The 11,397-nt window shown below is 50.1% G+C and overlaps 1 long non-coding RNA gene across 1 annotated transcript in view; it reads right to left on the reverse strand.

Annotated features, from left to right (window-relative positions):
- LOC311586196 overlaps positions 1-6,683 on the reverse strand; it is an 86,174-nt gene extending 79,491 nt beyond the window's left edge. Inside the window, exon 1 of the long non-coding RNA XR_014775472.1 lies at positions 6,641-6,683. This is a non-coding gene — a long non-coding RNA (uncharacterized lncRNA). The remainder of the gene's footprint in view (positions 1-6,640) is intronic.
- Positions 6,684-11,397: the final 4,714 nt, after the last annotated feature.

Genomic DNA, 11,397 nt, shown 5'->3' on the forward strand with positions numbered 1-11,397 from the left:
TGGGTGTTGTTGACATCTCGGAGTCCAAGCCCCTGAAGCCCATCTGCCCCTTTGATGACACTTGATGCAGGGGATGCTTGGGTGAAGCCCACAGAGGGTCCCCCTCCTGGGAGCCCTTAGCACTGGCTTCTTCTGGAGTCTGACCGGACAGGGACCCTACACATTTAGGACCCTCAAGGTGTCAATGCTCTATCTCCTCCCATATCGGATTCATGATTTCAGTGAGGGAAAAAGTCCAGAAGGTTCCTAGGCATTTAGGTCTGATGTGTGGCCCCTCCCAAGGCTCCTTCCTCCCCCACTTGGTAGATGCTCAGCCACTGTTTGGTAAGTCAGTAGCCAAGAATTTGAGGCTGAAACCCAGTGAAACTCCTTTCCTGGCCTAGACTCTAGCTGTCCCCAGTCTAGTGCCTCTGGTAGACAGCTCAGGTGTCCTCAAAGCTGACCAGCAGGGCTCCTGTCTGACCACATGCTGCTAATGACAGTAAGGTCATTGCTTGCACACTGTGTGGCCTCAGGGATAACACACTTCCTCTCTCACTGTGACTGGGAAGTGAGTGTGACTCTCAGATCTGGTTCTGCCTGGAGAAGATCTCCCTGAGCAGGAGAGGGAGGCAGGATGTGAGAGTTACCCTGTTGATGGCTAACAAAATCCTTTTCTAGCCTTCAGAGTGCAGCCCAGGGAGCCTTCTGCCTGGATGGAAACAGGCTCTAGCGGTTTCAGCTGTGCGACCCGGAGCTAATTCCTGAACCTCTCTGAGCCTCAGGACCTCACTGAGCAAATTCAAACGGTGGGGCTGGCCAGCTCCTCGAGTTGTTGTGAGGGTAAGGTGAGATTATACCTACAGCAGACAGGACACAAATGTGACAGCAGCGCGTGGGGCTGCAGATGCACTAGGACAGGGTGGGAGACAACAGACACTGTCTCCTTAGATAGTGGGAAATTTACAGGTGAGGGTGTTGGGCAGGCCAATCTCTGAGCTCAGACAGCCTGATGTGACAGTATTCCATCAGGGATGCCTCAAGAAGCACCATGACCAGAAACAATTTGGGATGACAGAGCATGTCATTTTACAGCCTGCAGTCCAGCGCTGAGGGAAGTCCATTGCAGCGACTGAAGCGGGGACCGTGGAGAAACGCCACTTGCTGGCTGGCCAGGGCTGTGGGTGCCCTCCCTCCCACCCTTCCTCCATGCCTTCTTATTTCTCTTGAGGCCCTATTGACTGTGAGGAGTCCTCAGGACCCAAGAGGTCACCAAGGAGTAGAGTCCCCTGGGACAGGCATGTAGGTTCCTGGACCCTTGGGTGTGGGCTGGGACTCTGCCCTTCACCAGTATTCCTGGCAGAGAACAGTCCTATCACCCCCAAGGGGATCAAGGTACACAGAGGAATTTTTAATTAAAATACACTTCAATTGCTGGGTGTGGTGGCACACACCTTTAATCCCAGCACTTGGGAGGCAGAGGCAGGTGGATCTCTGTGAGTTTGAGGCCAGTCTGGTCTACCTAAGCAAGTCCAGGACAGCCAAGGCTATACAGAGAAACCCTGTCTCAAACCCACCCCCGGCACTTGGGGGGGGGGGAACTTTAATTAAGCTACACTTTTTTGCCAGGCAATGGTAGTGCAGGCCTTTAATCCCAGCACTCAGAAGGCAGGCAGGCAGATCTCTGAGTTCGAGGCCAGCCTGCTCTACAGAGCAAGTTCTAGGACAGTCAAGGCTACAGAGAAACACTCTCTGATACACATAAGCTTTTGAGATAGGGTTTTACTTTGTAACCCAGGCTGGCCTAGAACATACTATGTAGGCCAAGCTAGCTTGGAACTCAGGGCATTCCTCTGCTTCAGTCTCCTGAGTGCTGGGATTAGATGCATGAGCGAAAACTCCTAGCTCCTAGAATTTTACACATGGCAGGATCAGCTTTATGGCAGGATCTCAGACATCCACTCTCCTGGCCCAGTCACGGGAGAGCCTGCTATCTACAGGGTGAGAGCAGTACCATGTCTCTTAGCTTTCCTGAGTCAGCAGCGGCCACAGGCATCCATCATGCTGCTCAGGACTGATGTCCCTGAAAGGTGGTCACTAGCAGTCCTGGACCTGGGGGCTGGGGGAGGGGCTTGCAGATGCTGGGGTGTCTCCATCCCATCTCTCTGATGGGTAGAGGTAGAACATTCTTCTTGCCTCCGTAAAGTCAAGTTAGGGGAAATGTCTGGGGTTGTTTGGAGAGAGAGGAAACACTCCCTGGGTGTTGTGACACCAGGCCATCTTGTCCAACTGTTGAGCATCAGTGTGTCAGCCTGGGTATCACACAGATCTGAGCTCAAAGGTTACTGTCACCACTGACCACTGCTGTTGGACAAATGGCTGCCCAAGGTGACTGCATTTCAGGAATGGAGGTGTCTCTATCTGTGTGGAAGAGGAAGACAAGGCTGACAAAGGCTACACATTTTGTCCGGGGCTCACACAGCAGCAGTTGAGGCTATGAGCCTCTCCAGACCCAGGCCTAATCCTACCTCTTAGAGTTAGCTACCCCTGCCTTCCAGAGGTTTCTGCGGCCATTTACTTTCCTTTGCTACACATTTCAGCTGGTCTGCACCGTGAGTCTGGTGTTTGCTCTGACTTGGTGCAGCCCGGGGCAGTAGGGGCGCTCTGGCTTGGCGTGCTGTCTAGCTGAAGTGCACCCCATCAGTCAGCATGTGACATTACCGTGTCCCTCATCTTAGCTCAGCCTTCCATTCTGATCAACAACCCAGGATCACAGTGTGAAGATTGTGTCCTGGAGCGACTGGGAGCTGGGTGGTGGAATAAATTGCTTCAGAGAGAAAAAAGCAAATGTCACAATGGAAAAATGGACGAGGAGCAGGGAACCGAAAACTCAGAGGAAGATCAGAGGGTCCCAGTGGACCACCAGCCAGGCATATCTGTGTCAAAGGATGAAAGTGTAATAAATTGGCTAAAGTTCTTAGTCAGCTTTTCTTTTCTTTTTCTTTCTTTCCTCCATCTTTCCTTCCTTCCTCCTCCTCCTCCTCCTCCTCCTCCTTCTTCTTCTTCTTCTTCTTTTTTTTTAAGACAAGGTCTCATTAGGTAGCCCTGGCTAACCTGGAACTTGCTATGTATGTAGACCAGACTGTCCCTATACTCACCGAGCTCCATTTTCCTCTACTTGAGTGGTGCCTGGCTTGAGAGTCAGGCACTTCATCCCACAACAGAGTAAGTGTGTCTCAGTGAGCTGAGCAGAGAGTAAAGAGCTGAGGAAAGAAGAAATGGAGCCCAAGGTGATCGGTTCAAAATCACTTTTTTATGCCAACAAGGTAGCTGGGTGGGTAAAGGCCACAACATGGCGGAAGAGGAGGACTCTGAAAAGTAACCTCCAGTGCAGGCACACGCACACCAAGCGAACAAAGAACGCAATTTAAAACTTTCTTTCCAAGGCAGGAGGAGGCGAGGCCAACAAGAAGTGGACCCTGGACAGGCAGCTCGGGCAGGGCCCACAGAGTCGACATCCAGCACTCTCCTCAGTTCTCTGGTAAGGAATGCGTCCAGAGATCTCCACTTCCTGTTCCTCCTGAAGCGCTGTTCCTGCCTGGAGCTGCTCTGCAGGGCGTGGACTAGCACTCCAGCCCAGCAAAAAGCTGAGGGACGGAATCCTGAGATCTTCATGGTGAAAATGGGTTAGAGGTCCCCCCCCCCCAGTTTTAACCCACCTCCTAGATGATTTTAGGATTACCTGCTGAGACAGGGCTGACACAGCAAAAGCCTAGAATATCTCTGGCCTGGGTGGAGACCAAGCATTGCAACCTACCTAAAACATAGTTAATCCAGTTGGGCCAGTCAATCACTTGGCCCAGCGCCCACTCAAAGGAAGGCAGGCTAAGGGATGGGCGGAATAATTATCCCTTTAATGAGATATTGTACTTTCCCTTCCTGGAATTCCTGTAGTCCCTGCTACAGCCCTGAGGTTCAGCTGGGTCCACCCTCCCTGGTGACAACTGATTCAGAGAGGTTAACATTTCCTTTTCCTGTCTCTTTCTTTTAATTCCCTCCCTGCCCCACAGCTGCTTGTCTGCCCCAAAGCAACCTTCATTCTGGCTTAACTCAAACAGCATGGATTACTTTTCTTCATTTTTTTTTTCTCCAGGCAGCAGTGCAAGTTTACATTGTGCCTGTTCTGGGTGTTTCTGGTTAAATTGTTCCTTTTGAATACACTTTGGCTTTATTTTTTCTTTTTCTTTCTTTCTTTCTTTTTTTTTTTTTAAAGATTTATTTATTATTATGTATACAGTGCTCAGGCTGCACGTACACCTGCAGGCCAGAAGAGGGCACCAGATCTCATTATAGATGGTTGTGAGCCACCATGTGGTTGCTGGGAATTGAACTCAGGACCTCTGGAGGAGCAGCCAGTGCCCTTACCCTCTGAGCCATCTCTCCAGCCCATTCTTCTCTTTTTTAAAATTTATTTACTTTTATGTGCATTTGTGAAGGTGTCAGATCCCTTGGCACTGGAGTTACAGACAGGTATGAGCTGCCATGTGGGTGCCGAGAGTTGAATCCGGGTCCTTTGGAAGAACAGACTAATACTCTTAACCACTGAGCCATCTCTCCAGCCCCCACTTTGGCTTTCTTTGACTTACAATTTTTTCTTACCTTTTAATTCTTGGATTGGCAGAAAACAACAACAACATTTCTGTGTGTATCACACAGGGAGAGAAAAAGAGCTAGTGGGGGCTGGAGAGATGGCTCAGAGGTTAAGAGCACTGGCTGCTCTTCCAAAAGTCCTGAGTTCAATTCCCAGCAACCACATGGTGGCTCACAGCCATCTATAATGTGATCTGGTGCCCTCTTCTGGCCTGCAGGTGTTACATGCAGGCAGAACATTATATACATAATAAATAAATAAATAAATCTTAAAAAAAAAAGAAAAAGAAAAAGAAAAAGAGCTAGTGGAAATACTGATCTATCAACTTTGCTTATATGAGTTATATTGTAAGGAAATTGATTGATTGATTGATCTGGGGTCTCATTGTATTACCCAGGTAAGTCTTGAACTCTTAGCCTGGGTGCAAACCATCCTTCTGTCTCAGCCTCCCAAGTAGCCAGGGTCACAGGTGGGTGTCACAGAGCCTAGCTTTATGATGCTCTCCACTCCCCACCCCCAGATAAGGTCTCTCTGTGTAGCTTTGGCTATCCCAGAATCACTTTGTAGACCAGGCTGGCCTCCAACTCACAGTGATCCGCCTGTCTCTGCTTCCCGCATGCTGGGATTAGAGTCGTGCCCCACCATGCCAGCTTGTGATGCTACTTTTGGTAAACTAAAGCAGAGAAAATTGTTTCATTATTGTGCTGATTGAAAACAGCCTGTGTTGCCAGGTGATGGTGGCACACACCTTTAATCCCAGGACTTGGGAGGCAAAGGCAGGCAGGCGGATCTCTGTGGGGCACTGTGGACTGTGGAAACCAGCATAGAACTAGACTGTGGTCAAGGTGAGAAAACACCCCGAAAGTCTCAATCTTGAGCCCGGCAGGAGTAAGGATTGCTTCTTCCCTGTTCTGTGCCTGCACATCTACCTCTTCCCCCCACTGCACCCCCATTCTCAAGGTAGTCACAGAGGCTAGCACCTGGAATTCCTCTCCATGCAAATGAAGCATTCCCAGGACCGCAGTCCCAGCCAATGATGCACTCTCATCCGACAACGCCCATGCAGTTTCCCAAGGTTTATATAGCCCTCATTCCCCCAGTGAGGAGAGCTGTATCACTGGGAGAGCCCTAACATCAGCGAAGGCTTTCTCCCTGTGCACATCCCCCCTTCACTGCTGCACTGGGGTCCTGCAAACCCACCCACCTGCCTAAGCTTCGGTCCTTCCAGTCCAGCACCTGTACATATCAGTACCTGGGCTCTCGGAAGGGAAGAAGGGATTCTAGGCTCTGGACAGACAGGTCTCTGTGAGTTCAAGGCTAGTCTAGTCTACAGAGCAAGCTCCAGGACAGCTAGGGCTACAACACAGAGAAACCCTGTTCCCCCAAACAAACAAAAACAAAAGAAAAGAAGAAGAAGAAGAGGAAGAAGAAGAAGAAGAAGAAGAAGAAGAAAAAGAAAGAAAGAAGACAGCAGCTTGAATGTTAACCTTGGCTGTCATCTCTTTGTCCTGATTTCCCAGAATGCTTTGCTTAAAGAAAGACAAGGAACACATGAGGCCACTTTGATGTTAGCCTGCTTTGTGAGGCCCCAGCACAGGGGATCAGTCTAAAACAACTGCAGTTTGTGTTTGCACTCTCTCAGTGGTGCAGGATGGTGGCGGACTTGTTGCAGCAAGCCCGGGGAAGGAGGCCGAGTCTTCCGAACTCTGCTGGACAGTTTCTAGTCTGCATCCTTTTCATTCAGAGGCCCCACAGCATCATTGAGAGGCTTCCTGAGGCTTGCAGGCCTGTCTTCCATTCAGCAATCAGGATTATGTGAATGGAGACCAGGCAGGGGGTGGAGGTGGGGATGGGGGTGTGGGGTACCAGCTGTTGCTTTTGGCACACCCAATAGCCACACCCTTGGTCTTAGTGACAGAAAGCTCAGAGAACTGAAATGAAACGTGCACTTTGGGGGGCGGGGGGGGGGGGAAAGCAGGGTTTCTCTGTGTAGCTTTAGCTGTCCTGGACTCACTTTGTAGACCAGGCTGGCCTCGAACTCACAGTGATCCGCCTGTCTCTGCCTCCCAAGTGCTGGGATTAAAGGTGTGTGCCACCACTGCCAGGCTGAAATGTGCACTTCTGAGAGTGCCCCCTTTCCTGCCTTCTCAGGAGAGGCCAGTGAAAGTTAAGCAGGACTGGGGTGGGGTGGCTGCAGGACACTGCAGAGGCTGACAGGGCAGGAAGGCATTGGGAGAAAGTTGGGGTGGGGGTGGGGTGAGGAGTGCTGGGAGGTTATCCTGTTTCTTGCCACCCTCCACTGCCTGGCTGTGGATGTGATATCTGGAGCTTGGAATCAGGAGGTAACCGGAAGGAGGGGAACATCGTGTTAATGGTGACTGCGAGAGAAGGAGCCAGTTACACTGATGACAGCCATGTTCCTGCCTCAACTCTACACCAGGACTTTGAGACTTATTTTAAAAACTTTAAAACAAACAAACAAACAACAGCAACCACTGTGTGTTCATTGTGCATGTGCCTGTGGAGGCCAGAAGAGGGCGTCAGCTCCTCTGAGACGGCCGGCCTCCCAACACGGCTGCTGGGAACAGAGCTCAGGTCCTCAGCAAGGGTAGCTCTTAGGGGCTGCTGAGCCACCCCTGCAGGTCCTGGCTTCTTTGTAGTAGCCTCCACCCTGCCCAGCCACTGTTGCTTCTGGCTGTCTAGTACCCAGGCAGGTGCAGTTTTTAGCAGACACTCTGTTTTGGCAGCAGCTGACACATTGCATCCTGTCTGACACAGGTGTGTGTGGCCTCTGAGGTGGCAGCAGCTGACACATTGCATCCTGTCTGACACAGGTGTGTGTGGCCCCGGAGGTGTTGCATTTCCTTATTGTAGTCACTGTTTGTTGATTGAATAAGGGACCACACCAAATGGAGTTAAAGACACATATATCCTTTTTCTACTCCCCGCCCCCCCCCCCCACTTTGTCTTTTTGTTTCTCTCTGAGACAGGGCCTCATGCAGAGCAGACTGACCTTCTGGATCTATTCCCAAGGGCTGGGATTACAGGCCTTTGCTACAATGATGCCTCCTTCCTTCCCACCTTCCCTTTCTCTGCCTCCCTCCTCTTCTTCTCCTCCTATTCTTCTTCCTCTGTTATTGTTAATTTAACGGCATGGGCTAATAAATGTTTAATTTTAGGCTTAAAGTTATTATGGTGATATTTTTCTAACCTGCTATCAATCAATAAAAGACAGACACCTGTTGTAGTTTTGGATAGCCTGGCTCACCTGGCAAAGGGCAGATATTAATCCCCTAAACTTCCTCCCCCATGCCATCTGCTTCTAATGATTTCTATTTGGGCTACCTCCCGGTCCACAGTCCATAAATACGTGCTAGTGTTTTCCGTCTCCTCCACCCACGCAGATCGGGGCCACGTGCTCTCCCCCCCCCCCCCCCCCAGCCCGTTACCGTGGTCCTTGAGGTTTCCTCCTTTGGCGTCTGTCCTTCTCTTCCCAAGTTCCTTCCCTCCCCAAAAGGCTGAGCACCTTTGCCATGCCTACCTTCCTCCAGCCCTGCCCAGGCATCTGGCTTTCTTTATTAGTCAAACAGGGAGGCGAGGTTAAACAGCAACACTTGGGGTACATGACAGTCTGCAGTAAGGAGCTGGGGGTGGGGGCAAGCAATGAACAAATACAAAGCACCAGACCATACCCCAACATTCCTCTCTATATTTGGGGCCCTGGGTGAGGGCAAGATTTTGCTGTGCACAACCCAGGCTGGCCTTAAACTCCCTGCAACCCTCCTGCTTCAGCTTCCTGGGTGCTGAGGTCACAGGCAAGGTCATCTCCATGGGGCTGGGATTCAGGCCTCCATTCTTAGCCAGAGCACCAGGGTGGGCCTGATGGGAACAGGGACATTAGCTGGTGTTGGCCCCCGGTGGCCATTCCTTAGCCTGTGATTTCTGTTTACATGACTGGTGACGGGCCTGCTGCTTCCACCCACTCCTGTCTCTTGCACTTAGTGTCTTTTTTTCCTTCTATTTGTTATTTGTACTGGGAGAACCCAAGGCTTCTCCCAGGCTGGACATTCTCAAACGTTCCCAATTTTCCTGCCCACTCAGCTTCTCTAGTGCTTTCCAGGTCACCCCTTGGGAAGGGCTGTTAGGGGCCGCAATTGCCATTACAAGATGGCGCCGGTTTCCTGCTTCCTGGTTCTTCACGGCTGACTGGCCTTGAGTGCGCCTGCGTATGGCTCGAAACCATTCGCTAATGCGTTTGCGCAAAGCGTGTTTTACTACATGCTAATTAGGCACTTTGAGTGAGCCAATGAGGACTCGGCACGCCTCCCGAAACAGCATATAAGCAGCGAGTTTTGGGGGACTCGGGGTCCTTCGCATCTGCCATCAAAAAGAGCTGATTCAATAAATGCTGTCAGAAGAATCTTGAGTGTGGCGTGCTCCTTATCGGCGAGGCTGCGCACCACAAGTGGTGCCGAAACCCGGGAACGAAGCCGAACGTCTCGGGATTCCGTTCTGCCCTGAAGGACCCTGCTGGCTCACAGAAGATGATTCAGAACTGACGGCGAAAGAAGTCTAGATGTTTCTCTACAGGGTATGGTGATTCCTGCTTGGCCTATCTGGCTCGCTCCTGCACTTCTCTTCTGGGCGGTTCTCGTTTTCGCTTGCTGCCTGTGTCTGAATTGTCATAAAAAAGGGAAGGAGTGCACTTGCCCTCCGTGTTTGTAAGAACCGTAAGTCACAGGTAGATAACTGCGCAAGTTCATCCTATCCTGTAGATAAAGGATTATGGGTAATCAGCAGATGAAGCCGATTCTTTTTGCAATGCAGGCGTTGCTCCAAGAGCGCGGCTTAAAGATTCCTGAGCGAGTGCTACGTAACTTCCTCAAGGAGGTGGCCAGAATCGCTCCATGGTTCGCCTCCACAGGGTCCCTGACTAAGGGATCTTGGAGCAAGCTTGGAGTGGACTTAGCTAAAGAAAAGGAGGAGGGGAAGCTAAGCGCAGGGACCTGGCCAATTTATAAAATGCTTCGAGCTTGTATTGAGGATGATAGGTGTCAGGAGAAGGTGAAGGAAGGGCAAAGAGCTCTAGTAGACCATCAGGATAGCCTATCAGAAGCAGAGAAAGAAAAGAGCGCTAGCAATAAAAAACAGAGGAAAAAGGGGAAAAATGAAAGTGATACAAAGGAAGGTGGTGATCGAGTGAAAATTACACCACCAAAGAAAAAATTGTATCCTATTTTAGATGAGTTTAAAAATTTAAAAGTTAGGGATTCTTCCTCGGAGACGTCTTCCGAGGAGGAACAAGAAGATGCCAAAGAGGATGAGACCTCATCCTTACACAGTTTTTTAGACCCTGAGGAACAGACAGAGTTGGAGGAGGAGGCAGCTCGTTATGAAGCAGGGAGATACGGGCCAGACCCGCCTTATGCGCCTGGCTTTGCTCCTCCTGCACCCCCGCTAGAGGAAATAGTAAGAAAGAATAGGAGAACCAAGTTAACAGAAAAACAGGAAATCAAGAGGCAGGGAGTTGCGACAGCTAGTTCGTTAATATCAGAAAAGGAAAGACAGAAGATTAGAGCAGCCTTTCCAGTTTGGGAAGATGCCAATCAAGTCAGACAACACACGCCTTTGGGTTTAAAAAGTTTGAAGGCACTAGCTGAAGCAGTCCAGACTTATGGGGTCAATGCCTCTTATACACAAGCCTTAGTAGACAGACTCACAACTTCTGCTATGACGCCAGAAGACTGGTATAACACAGTCAAGGCATGCCTGACCATGGGTCAATATTTGGATTGGAAATCTATTTTCCATGACCTTTGTGCTGCCCAAGCAAAACATAATGTGGCTCAGGGGCACTCACAATGGAACTTTGACATGCTTACAGGTCAGGGACAATGGATAGTTAATCAAACTGCCTATCCTGTGGAGGTGTATGAGCAAATTAATAGGGCAGCTCAGAGAGCATGGAAAAGTTTACCCAATAAAGGTCAAGTTACAGGAAACTTAACAAAGATTATTCAAGGCAGTAATGAGCCTTTCTCAGATTTTGTGGCCAGAATGATGGAAGCTGCAGGAAGAGTCTTTGGAGATCCTGAGACAGCCATGCCGTTTATTGAACAACTTGTTTTTGAGCAATGCACCAAAGAGTGCAGGAATGCTATTACTCCTTGGAAAGGGAGAGGGCTCAATGCCTGGATGAAAGCCTGCAGAGAGATAGGAGGGCCACTATCGAATGCAGGACTAGCAGCAGCAGTTCTGGCAGCTCAGAGGACCTCAAATATCAGATGCTATAAATGTGGAAAATCGGGACACATGCAGAAACAATGTAGGAACTCTGGGACAAGTTCTGGCAACAATTCTAAACAACCAGGAATGTGCCCTAGATGCAGTAAAGGAAGGCATTGGGCAAATGAATGCAGATCAGTTAAAGATAGCAAAGGACGTCCATTGACTCCACAGTCAAAAAACGGCCAGCGGGGCCCTCGTCCCCAGGGCCCGCAAATATATGGGGCAATAGAGAACAGCAAAAACAGCCCTCGGCAGCGGCAGATGAAAGAGTTGTCAGGAGAGCCACGGCAGGCTCCGCAGGACTGGACCTCTGTTCCACCGCCAGAGCAGTACTAACACCTACCATGGGGTGTCAGCCCATTCCATCAGATTTCTCTGGACCCTTGCCTATAGATACAGTTGGGCTAGTGTTAGGCAGATCATCTACAACATTGAGAGGATTGATTGTTCACCCAGGAGTGGTAGATCAAGACTATGAA

The sequence above is a fragment of the Acomys minous genome (assembly GCF_964271855.1).
Source record: "Acomys minous genome assembly, chromosome: 2".
Taxonomy (NCBI): Eukaryota; Metazoa; Chordata; class Mammalia; order Rodentia; family Muridae; genus Acomys; species Acomys minous.